Below are 11895 nucleotides of genomic sequence, written 5' to 3'. Positions count from 1 at the left end.
TGGAGTCCCAGTAACTTCCACTTGTAATTAATGAATTGTCAATTGATTACTGGTTGGTTCACTTACACGTGTGAGTGTGAGGACGCTAGCCTCTCTGTCAGGAAGTCAACCATCTATTGACTGAGTCAAAGCCTTGGGTGGCTCTTACTTACTTATTCATGAGCCAGGGTGCCCGCCCCACTGGGTTTCCCCTCACCTGCTCCAGCTTGCCCTGCAAGATGGAAGGAAAGGACCCTGGGGAGAAAGTGGTTTCCTAACATTTCCTGGGCCCAGATTTGAACCACACTTTCCTCTCTCTCTCACCTGATTTCCATTGCAGGTCTGGTGGCTTTTTGCCTGACCTTTTACCATATCCTGCGGTGTTAACCCTGACCAACTCAAGGTATAAACAAATCTCTATGACGCCATAAAACATCGGCAGTAGACTGTAGATCGTATTTCTCTTTCTGGGGAGTGAGGCGGGATGAGTTGGCCATGGGGATAAATTTTCCTTTTAATTCACATATAATTGATTTTTAACTTTATTTTAACTGAGTTTAACTATGCATCAGGTACATGTAACTTACTCACTAAATTTTATTTTTTTGTTCATATATAACCGGTTGTTCGTTTATTTTAACCAAGTTTAAGTATACATCAGGTGCATGCTCAGTCGTGTTCAACTCTTTGTGACCGCATGGACTGTAGCCCATTTGGTTCCTCTGTCCATGGGATTCTCCAGGCAAGAATACTGGAATGGGCTGTCATTTCCTCCTCCAGAATACATCAGATACACGTGTTTTACTCACTAAGTTTTATTTTTTACTCACATATCACTTATTTTGATTTATTTTAACTGAGTTTAAGTATACGTTTGGTGCACATGTTTTACGCATAAGTACTAGTGTGATCCCAACAAAAGTCCATCTAGTCAAAGCTATGGTTTTTCCAGTGGTCATGTATGGATGTGAGAGTTGGACTGTGAAGAAGGCTGAGCGCCGAAGAATTGATGCTTTTGAACTGTGGTGTTGGAGAAGACTCTTGAGAGACACTTGGACTGCAAGGGGATCCAACCAGTCCATCCTAAAGGAAATCAGTCCTGAGTATTCATTGGAAGGACTGATGCTGAAGCTGAAACTCCAATACTTTGGCCACGTGATGGGAAGAAGTGATTCATTGGAAAAGAGCCTGATGCTGGGAAAGATTGAAGGCAGGAGGAGAAGGGGACAACAGAGGACGAGACGGTTGGATGGCATCACTGACTCAATGGACATGAGTTTGAGTAAACTCTGGCAGTTGGCGATGGACAGGGAGGCCTGGAATGCTGCAGTCCATGGGATCGAAAAGAGTTGGACATGACTGAGCTACTGAACTGAACTAGGGATAATTTGAAAGAAAAAGAAAAGAAGCTGAGGGACTTCCCTGGTGGTCCAGTGGCTAAGACTCCATACTCCCAATCCCAATACAGGGGGCCAGGTTCGATCCCCTGTCAGGGAACTAAGATCCCATAAGCAGCAACTAAAGATCTCCAAGGCCAAAACCAAGACCTGACACAGCCAAATACATAAAGAAGCGAGGGGTGTAAACTGCCAGGGAAAGAGCCTGGGGCTAAAGGCGGGGCACCTGCAGACCCAACTGCTAAGGCTCAAGGGTCAGGGGATGTTCTGTCCGCCAGCTGGGCTTGGGCGCTGACCTCGACAGGGAAGCAAGCCACTGAATCTCTCTAAACCTTATCCTGTGCTGGACACTGGGGATTCAGTATTGAACCACATAGACGCATGGGTAGGGTTGGGGGGGGGGGGTAGGTAAATGGGACACGCGGGGAGAGTGGCTGTTCCCAGAGGAGCACAGGGCGCTAGGAAGACCACCCCAGACAGAGATGGGAGCAGAGGACCGAGAGGCTCAGGCGCCCGCACCTGCGCGCTGGGCACCGCAGGCAGGCGCATCGTGGCCATAGGCTCTGGACACTGTCCGCGATCAGGCACCAGAGAATGTTCCCGGCTGAGGAAAGGACCTGGGTCTGGCAAAAAAAAGGGGAGAGGAGCTGGGCGTGGACTGGAAGGAAGGTGGGGCGGTGGGGGGAGGAGGGGAGCCCTGCCCCAGCGTGCCCTCTGTCCCAGGCGCGCACCCTGCCGGGAAGCCCTGGGGCCGCAGCTGCTCTGGCCGCCCAGCCCAGAATAGCCTGCCTTCCGGGCAGGGTTGCCCGGGCCAGCGGCGCCAGCGCCCGAAATAGGGCTCGGCCGGGAGGTCCGCGGGCGGCGGGCGAGAGGGGCCGCCCCGCGCCTGGGAGCGGGGACCCGAGAGCGCGGCAGGGACCGGGGACCCGGGGCAGGGATCCCGGGCGCGAGGCCAGGTGCGGGGCGGCGGGGCGGGGCGCTGACCTCAGCCGGCGAGGAAGCCGGTCGGGGGCCGGCCGCGCTGATGGAAGGTCTGTTGAATCCACAGCTGGCGGCGAGATTGGGCGGCTGTGTGTCTGTGTCGGTACACTTCCCCTTTAAACGCAGCCTGCAGAGGCGCAGTTGCCAGGGGCACGCACAAGGTGGGTGGGATCGGGATCAAAGCGTCCCCCGACCGCTGTACCGGTCAGTGTACCGGCGCCCGGCCCCCGGGCAGAGGAGTCTAGAGATCCCGCCAACTGGGGGAGGGGTGGCAGGGACCCACCTCCAGGGCCACCGCCATCGGAGCCCACACCCTGCTCCGGCGGGGTCCCGGTCAGATGCAGTCCCAGACCAGGGGGTCCTGCGGAGGCTCTGTGCCGGCTCTGCCCACCGAGAGGTGCGCCTGGGTGGGGGACGGGGCAACACAGTCTCCCTGCTGTTTGTTACCCTCCTTGGACCCTCAGGCTGAGCTGTTTAAAAGGGAGCTGACCTCAGTTTTTGCCCGTGCAGGCTTCTCCCCTCACCATCCACCTGCTAGCCTCCTTAACCTCTCCCAGCCTCAGTTTCCTCATCTATTAACCAGCGATTAGTCATATCTATTAACCAGGGTGGTTGTGATTAAAATAGAATAATTATGTAATGTGTCCTGCTATGTAGATAGGGTCCTGTTTCCCTCCTCCTCCCCTTTCCTTGTTTAATCAGGCCGGGGGCTATCCTGTCCCCCAGGCCTGGAGCTTTTTGGGCGAATCAACACCCTTGCCAGGGCTCTCCCCTCCTCCTCTCCTCTCAGGGTTACCTTGGAAGCCGCCTCCTACAAGAGGATGGCTTAACTTGCTGTCGGAACCTGCAGGAATCCCAGGCTGCGGTCCAAGAATATTAACAGGGGGCCCAGCCTGGCTGAAGTGAGTCAGTCGCTCCTTCTGAAACGTTAGTTGCTGCTTCAGCTGCCCTTTGCAGCTTGGACCGGTTGGTTGCCAGGACTGAGCGGCCCCTGGAAATCGCTGGGAACACCAGCATGTCCTGGAGATGGGGTTAGGAGCCAGCCCAGGGTACCAGGTTGGGAAGGGGCTGGAGATCCCCCATTAGTCTCCTCTCTGGGAAAACAACCAAGGCCCCAGGACCTGAGAGCCGTGGTACCCCATGTAAGGAAGGGCGGGCCTGGCTTACTGTAACTGCCTGGCTAAAAGCCTGATTGTCCTGTGGTTGGGCAGGCCAGCCAGAGAGGGGCCCTGGTGGGGTGAGAGCTCACGCAGTGTGAGAAGTGGAGACAGGAATTACTGCTTTCCCAAGGAGTGTTAGCAGACCAGGTAGGTCTGCCAGGAGGGCGCCATTTCTCCCTTAAGCGGTATGCCAGATTATTTGCGAGAAATTGTCTGGGCTCAGCCCCTTCCCAGGGGCAGCAGAGCAGCCAGTGTGGACCCGGGGCTTACTATGTTCACTCACTGGCCTATGACAACAACGCTGGGAAGCAGAGATGTATTATTACCTGTTACCATTGTAACAGGTAGGGAGCAGACTCAGAGACCTACCCTGGTCTCCTAACTCTGAGGAGGCAAACTGAACTGGGGAGACAACCCAGGCTCCTAATCCCCACTCCGTCTGGCCTCCTGAGTGTGGGAACCAGTGTGGCCCAGAAAAGCAGGAAAGTAGTGGGGGAGGGGGGCAGCTGATTGCCCAGGTGCCTGAGCCCCTCCCCCAGCGTGCTGTTTGCTCAGTGCTCAGCTGACTTCCTGTCCCCGGAAGAGCACCTGCGGGTATGCTGGGGTAGGCGGTCCCCTTCCTGTGGTTCAGGTAAGAGCAAAAGCCACTGCCTTCTTGGCCTCCTCCCTTTCTCCTTTCCCAGGCTCTAGATTATCAGACCTGGGGCCCCCAGAAAGCCTCTCAGGACCAGAGGTTTGTCCAGAGTCTCCAAATGTAGGTGAGGGACTGAGGAGCAGAGGGAAGGGGCTGCGAGGCCGTGGGTGAGGGCAGGACCTGAGAACTTCCCCTTCAGCTGTAACAGACCACCTGGAGCTTTCTTCTTCACGCCTCCTCTCTGATGATGATAATGCTGCAGTGATGGAAGGCGCAGATGAAAGTCCCTTCGCTTCATATCCCTAGCTGTCTCTCTAACCTGGTTGTCTGGTCCAACAGGCGCAGCTGACGGATGGAGGCTGCTGTGCGCCTGTGTCCACCTCACCATCAGATACCCAGGGCCTTGCAAAGAGTTCGCTGTTGGGCATCCCCTGGACTTTTCCCTAGGTGACATTGCCAAGCAACGGTGTGGCACTGGCCAGATCTCCTACGCCCAGCCCTGAGGCTTCACCTTCCTTCTGTCTCTTGGCCGCGGAAGCGCAGAATAAGCTTTCTAGAGGATGCTCTTTCTTGTGTGTAGGGTCATTTGAGGTTGCTAATACTGAAGCCCTTCACCAGAGAAATGTAGGAAATATCCCTGCAGCTAAATGAGGCAATGTCTGAGGAGGACCAGGCCATGCCAAGCAGGCTGCAGACGCATCTCCCTCCTCCCCAAGAGGACTGCCCTTGGCCATGCAGACTGCCTCTCAGCCCTGCCCTTGGCCAGGCCATCTGCTGGGTACATCCCCGGGCATCTTTTCAGCCTGTTCTTTGTTCAAGGTGTCTTGGATGGAACATAAAAGGGCCTTCCTCTCTTTCCTCCCCCCAAGAGCAAAGAAGGACACATTGGTCAGGCTCTCTTCCTGGAAGAGGCAAGGAAAGAAAAAAACTAAATAAAATGTTCTTAGTTTTAGATCTTGCAGGACCAGTCGGCAGTACCGGGTTGAACAGAATCCTCCACATCCGTGTCCATCTAGAGCCTTGCATGTGACCTTGTTTGGAAAGAGGGTCTTTGCAGATGTCTTTAGTTAAGATGAGGTCATCCTGGATTTGTTTGGGCTCTAATCCAACGACTGGACACGAGGAGAGGGAGAATGGGCCTGGATACAGGCACTCAGGGAAGATGGCCGTTTGAAGACGGGCGGAAACTGGAGTGAGACCCCTACAAGCCAGACACTGCTGAGGCTTGCCAGTGATCACCAAGTGCTGGGTAGAGGATTCTCCCCTAGAGACTTCAGAGGGCACATGGCCTTGCTGACCTCTATTTTTAAAAAATATTTATTCATTTAATTTTGGCTGTGCTGGGTCTACGTTGCTGAGCAGAGGCTCCCCTCTAGTTGCAGTGTGCGGGCGTCTCCTTGCAGTCCCTTCTCTCGTTGTGGAGCAAAGGCCAGGGGCTTCAGGAATTGTGGCTGGAGGCTCACGAGTGAGCGCAGGCTCAGTAGTTTTGGTGCACAGGCTTTGTTACTTTATTACTCGGTGGCACATGGGATCTTCCCGGACCAGGATCAAACTGGTGACCCCTGCATTGCAAGACAGATTCTTAACCACTGGAGCACCAGGGAAGCCCCCTGCTGACTTCTTGATTTGGGACTTCTGTCCTCCAAGACAGAAAATCCGTTTCTGTTGTTTTAAACCCCCTAGTTTGTGGACCTTTGCTACAGCAGCCCCAGGAAACTCCTATGAGCACCAAATGTCAGACAGAGGGCAGTTGTGGAAAACAAGAAGGAAATGCAGCAGGCACAGAAAGCAAAAGCCTGGAAGAGAGCAAGGAGGAGACAGGAAGGAACGCTTCCTAAGCACCCTCCTCCCACCCGGACAGGAAACCGTGGCCAAGGCTTGTCGGTCTCCACTTCTCTCATAGCACGAGGGTGGGGAGTTTGATGGGGGTGACTGTGGGAGGTCATTTTGAATCTTGCTGGTCCCAGGGAAGCCTTGCTCATAGTACTAACCCTGTGACATGATCTTGTCTCCACCTCACGACAATCCATGAATCAGGTTTTGTTGAGATGCCCATGTATAGATTAAGAACCAAGGCAAGGGCTTCTCTGCTGGCTCCGTGGTAGAGAATCTGCCTACCAACGCAGGAAATGGCACCCACTCCAGTATGCTTGCCTGGAAAATCCCCATGGACAGAGGAGGCTGGCAGGCTACAGTCCATGGGGTCACAAAGATTTAGACACGACTGAGGGACTGAGAACACATTGATGCAGGACATACGGGTTGGCTCCCCGATCCGGGATGATCCCTGGAGCAGCTAAGCCTGTGCGCCACAACTATTGAGCGTGTGCTCTAGAGCCCGGGAGCCGCAGCAACGGAGCCTGTGGGCCCTGAGGGCGCTGGAGCCCATGCTCTGCGACAGGAGAAGCCGCCGCAATGAGAAGCCTGTGCACTGCAACTCGAGAGCAGCCCCAGCAGCAACACAACTAGAGAGAAGCTCACTCAGCTCTGAAGACCCAGCACAGCCGCAACTAGATAAACAATTTTTAAAAAGGAACCAAGGCAAGACCATTACTAGGTCATGGAGCTACCCACGTGACCTGGAGGTACCCACTCCAGGTCATTTGCCAGGAAGCAGTGATCTGAGACATGTACCCACCTGCCTTTCTGACCTACAGCTGGCACTCTGCCAGTCCAGGGCTCCTGTGCCCGTGTGCAGTGCCTCAGTGAGGCTGGCAGACACTGTGCAACTCGAATGTTTGGGTTTGGATCCAGCTCTGCTCCTGGGTAGCTGTGTGACCTTAGGCACGTCACACTGCATCTTTGTTCTGTAGTTCCCTCCACTATAAATACGGGGACAGTAATAGGACCTAACTCAGGGCATTGCTGGAGAATTAAATACGTTCCTGCCTATCACAGGCTTAGAGTGCTCGGTGCATCAGAAGCAGGCCTTGAAAGTATGTGAGATACTTAAGACGCATGGGGGTGGGCTCTTTCCCTGCAGAGACGGGGCCAAGAAGACGGCTACGGGTTGGTGAACCCATCTTTATTCTTACTCCACAGGCTAGCGGGAGAACCACGGTCAACAGATTCTCCTGCAGTCCTTGTCTGTTTCCCACTGAACCCTCCAGAAACCTGCAGGGAGGGCCCCTGAGACCACAGAGCAGAACCCTGAGCAGGCTGACTCATTTGCTTAAATCGTGCCTCTGAGGCCTAGAAAACCTGTGATCCTGGTTCAGGCCCGCTTTGTCTTCCCGGAGAAGAGATCGGACCCCTGCCATCACCTTGCCGCTGGATCCTGGTCAGTCATCTCCGGATTTGCTGTGTTGCTCATGGTGGGAAGCTAGACTGGGGTGATTCACCATCATGCATCATCCTGTGGAAAGCTCATGTACAGCGCACAACGGAGGAATGGTACTGGGCATCGCGTTTACAGACAGAGCTCCGAATGTGCAGAGCAGCTTGTGCACGCAGCAACGTGTCTACCCCGGGCATGTGCAGGAAGTCCTCCAGGAATCTGGCCATTGCTCCATCTTTCTCTTAGGGCCTGCAGCCTCTACTGGGAGTCTGGCCCTTATAGATTCTTCCTCTCCAGATGTCTCTCATACCAATGACGGAGTCCGGCCTGATGATACCAGGGCCTTGTATCTTCTGCCGTGGTTGAGGCCCCTCCCTTCCCCCACTCAGGACGGACCAGCTCAGTCCTTATCCTGGTGTGGGCACAAGGTCTCTTGTTGCAGCAGGGCCCCTTGGCTGACCTTCGCAGCTCCTCTAAGGCTGGAGAGGCCTGGCAGGACGCCTGGGGGAGGGCTGGGCTGCTCTCCTGGGCTCCTCCCCTCTATTCCAGGGCTCCGGCCAGAGCCTGGTCAGGGTCCTTGCTGGAGTTCCCAGGCAACCCCTGGAGTGATGGTCTGAGAAGTCCAGTGGGGAAGCCCCAGTGTGGAGGACAGACTCCATAGCCACGGGCTGTCCCCACCCTCTCATCGGGCAATGCGGGTTGGTCTCTGAATAGCATCTGGGTGGCCTTCCCTCCAGAGACCCTTGCCTACTTTCACCAGGTGCCAAGGGACAGTGAAAAGAGCAGTGAGTGGCCAGAGGACCACGCTCCAAAGTCAGCCAGCCTGTCTCCCTCCCAAACTGGCTCCTTTCCCTCCAGCCTCCTCTTCATAGAATTCTATAACAGAAAGAGATATAGAGGTCATCTCATCCCTTCCCTGGCTTTCAGAGGAATAGTTTAGAGTGATACCGAGGTTCTCTGAGGCTTCGCACAAAGCTCTGCACATTGGGTTGGCCAGAGGTCTCAGGAGTGTTTCCTTGGCTATTCTAGCCCATTGGGAATACCAGCCCTGAATATCTGAGGCTCCCAGCCACTGGGAGGTGAGAAGATCCTGGCATTCCTAAGGCCTCAGCAGATGGAATGGTAGCCCCAGGACTGCCCTCCATGGCTGACTGGTCTCTGATGAGAGCCAGGTGTGGATCCAGAAGCCATTGGGTCCCCTGGGGAGCCTTCACAGTGGCTGCTAAGTAGAGATCCTGGATGGGGGAGCTCTCACATGCACATACGGGTAATGGTGGAAAGGGCAGGTGGTCAGTCTGCTCCTGGGACTTCTTCCCTGGTGGTTCGGTGGTTAAGAATCCATCTTGGAATGCAGGGGACGCCACTTCCATCCCTGGTCAGAGAACTAAGATCCCACATGCTGCGGGGCAACACAGTCCATGAGCCACCATAAGACTCAGTGCAACCAAAAAATGAGTCTGCCCCTTCCATCGATCGTCGGTACGACTTGTGTGTTCGTACTGTCGTTTTAGTCATGTCCAACTCTTAGTGACCTGATGAACTGCAGCCCGCCAGGCTCCTCTGTCCACAGGATTCTCCAGGCAAGAATACTGGAGTGTGTGGCCACGCCCTCCTCCAGGGGATCTTCCCGACCCAGGAATCGAACCTGGGTCTCTTAAGTCTCCTGCATTGGCAGGCAGGTTCTTTACCACTGAGCCACCTGGGAAGCCCCTGTGTGACTTGAGGCAAGCCTAAATCCACTGACACCTTAGTTTGCTTATCTGGAAAATGCAATATATTTCATCTGGGCTGCCTCAGGTAGGAATAAGATAACATATTAAGATGTCTTGAAAGAAACAAAATGCAACGTATTCAAACTAAAACATGCCTCTTTGCTTCCCAAAATAAAAGTTGTAAATGATTGAAATCATATTTTAACGACTCCAGAAACCCCTTTGTATAAAGAAGTTTCTTCTTTTGTACAGTCAAGCATTTGGGGTCAAGCATTTGGTGGGTTTCCACCAGGCACCATGACCCCCTCTTATTAGATTTTGTGAAGATCCAGTGCCTGGTACCGAGTAGGCATTCAATAAATTATTGCTGAAGGAATGAATAAGAGTGAGTTCTTCCTTCAAAGAGTTCATGGTCCAGTTTGGAAGAAACTGGCAGCTACGAAAGAGAGGCAGAAATCGAGGAGAGAGAAGGGCTGTCTGGGCTGGTGGGATGACCCCCGTATGAACCAAGCTCACAGGTGGGAAGCCTATGGTGGGCAGGTGAGGAGACCACCTTGAAGGGAGGAAGTTAAGTCTCCCTGTGTGGGGTGGAGTGGGTGGGGGAGTTGAAAGCAATGAGCTTTCCTCGAGAATGAGAGTGTGAATATACTGGAGCCGGCTTAGAGGAAAGCACCCTGGGAAGCAGCATGCATCCTATGGGGAAGGACTGTGTGTGTCACGTGGTGGCGAAAGCAGCGTTTCTGGAAGATGAGCCTGGCCTGGATGTGCCTGATGGGGACTCACCAAACGTCTTGAAGTTCCCCAAAGTCTTCCTTTCCCTTTTTTGGCCATTTCCCTGTTTTGATCACTAGGATGCCTGGCTGTCCCATGCCTGCTGAGAGAACACCTGCTACTTCTCATCACAACCAGAGTCATCTCTTCTGGGAAAGCACTGTAGGTCATTTCCTCCTGGAGGCCCTCAGCTGTACCCTGTATACCATTTTATTTTTATACCTATTCCTTTTTAGGATACTTCTTGGTTTTCACGTCTGGTTCCCCTTTCAGACTATATGTATGCTTCTTGAAGTCTGAATGCTCCCTGTCGGCAGTGGTCTTTCCAGCATTGGTCCCGGTGCCCAGAACAGGGTTCCCACCTTCGTTGACATCGCCTGGAGGCACCGGGCAGGTAAGCATCAGGTACTAATGCACCCTACAGCTCATAACCACTACAGTCCCCATCGTACAATGTCATGGGACCCCACCTACAAAGATCATATTGTGAACAGCACCCCCTGTGGTTGTGCACACACAGGCCTCCTGGAGGACCGGTCCTCATGGATTTCTTGTTTCTTGTCCATACCTTCATCATCCTGTACATCATGGACACCACATAGTGTTGTCTGTATGGAAAGATTTAAGACTTGGGGGAGGGGAGGTGAAAGAGAGGAAACACATTTTCTTGTGTAATGTAAATACTGAACTTGCCTTCTGTGTGTTTCTTCTTTGAAGTCTAGGTTTTCCACCTTTCTCTAAGGCTGGGCCTAATTATTACTACGAACAGCAGCTGTGATGTTATTAACGAAGAAGGCATGAAGTTTTAGCACTCAAGAGTCCTGGCTTCTCTTCAAATGAGAGCTGGGGGCCTCTGTTCTCTCTGCAATGCAGCCTTCCAGGCCACCGCTGTTGCTTAAGGCTGTGCTGCAATCCGGAGCACTCAGGAGTGGGAAGTCCAGAGTTCTCCCCACTTCTGGGAACAGCCCCCCACCCCCCTCCCTGCGCCAGCTTCCACAGGCAGCCCTCATGACAGTGGGTCAGGCTAACCCAGGGTTTCACAAATGCCTGGCCTGTTCCCAGCACAGCACAGCTGGGAGGGCTCAGCACTGGGGGGAAGGCGCACCGTGCCCCTCCCCCCGACCCGCCACCATCCTCGGCCTGAGGCCCAGGGGCTGGAGCCCAGCAGAGGGACGGGCTGCACTTGCCGGCACTTGCCTCCTCTCCAGCGGGTGGTGAACCTGGGCCTCCCCTCCCTGCTGATTTCCCAGCTCCGGCTTAGCCAAGGTTCCAGGAGGAAATCCCCTGTCCCAGGAAGTGAGGAGGCCCGAGGCTTGTCTTCCCCGAAGGCAGCGAGTGGTCTCAGAGTCACCTGAGGTGGTGTTGAGTATTGAGCTTGCTGACTCTCCTTGGGGCTTCTGATTCAGAAAAGCTGGGCTTGGAGTCCGGGAATCAGCAATTTCATCCACTCCCTGGGGGACAGCTGCAGGTTTTTTGAGCCTTGGGAAGGGGGGCAGCCCTGGGTGGTGAAAGGGTTGGGGCAAAAGAGCCCTGGATTCTCAGGTAGGACCTCCAACCCTCTCTAATGATCCCCACCACCCTGAAAGAACTGTCCTTGTAATCCAAGCCTCAGTTTTTCTATCACTGACATGATTGTGTGACCTGAGGGAAGGGTGTTCAAACGTCCTGGACACTCAGAGCTACTAACCCAGGACAAGCTAGTCACCGTGCCTAAGGATAGACAGGATTGTGGATGTCTGAGGTACTGGAAATGAGGCTTAAAGATGAGTCTACGGGGCGCAGATAGCAAGCAGTCTATTCATTTTATTTACATTTTAACTGGTGTCTGTCACTCCCATGAGATCTCTGGAGAGCGGGAGCAGGGCTTTGTCTTGTTCACGCTCGATCCTATTAACACACAGGATGTGTTAATAGGTACTTGCTGAGTGAATGAATGAGTGACTGACTGACTGGCAGGGGCTGTGAGCCTGTTTGGGGGAGGCCG

The 11895-nt window shown here is 54.0% G+C and overlaps 2 long non-coding RNA genes across 3 annotated transcripts; one reads left to right on the top strand and one right to left on the bottom strand.

The window, feature by feature from the left end:
• Nucleotides 1-778: 778 nt before the first annotated feature.
• LOC138415362 (uncharacterized) lies at nt 779-2475 on the bottom strand. Its single transcript, XR_011247198.1, has 3 exons — nt 2361-2475; nt 1896-1999; nt 779-1062 (listed from the first exon to the last, which is right to left on the bottom strand). It is a non-coding gene; the product is annotated as an uncharacterized lncRNA (long non-coding RNA).
• A 28-nt stretch (nt 2476-2503) lies between these two features.
• Nucleotides 2504-9339, top strand: LOC138415361 (uncharacterized). 2 transcript variants are annotated; one of them, XR_011247197.1, is made up of 3 exons: nt 4119-4148; nt 4491-5400; nt 7194-9339. It is a non-coding gene; the product is annotated as an uncharacterized lncRNA (long non-coding RNA). The 2 variants fall into 2 exon arrangements; XR_011247196.1 differs by lacking the exon at nt 4491-5400 and having other exon boundaries at nt 2504-4148.
• The last annotated feature ends 2556 nt before the right edge of the window (nt 9340-11895 follow it).

This window comes from Ovis canadensis, chromosome 11 (assembly GCF_042477335.2).
Source record: "Ovis canadensis isolate MfBH-ARS-UI-01 breed Bighorn chromosome 11, ARS-UI_OviCan_v2, whole genome shotgun sequence".
In the NCBI taxonomy this organism is placed as follows: Eukaryota; Metazoa; Chordata; class Mammalia; order Artiodactyla; family Bovidae; genus Ovis; species Ovis canadensis.
The sequence above is the reverse complement of the archived record's forward strand: the minus strand, read 5'-3'. Positions and strand labels throughout refer to the sequence as shown.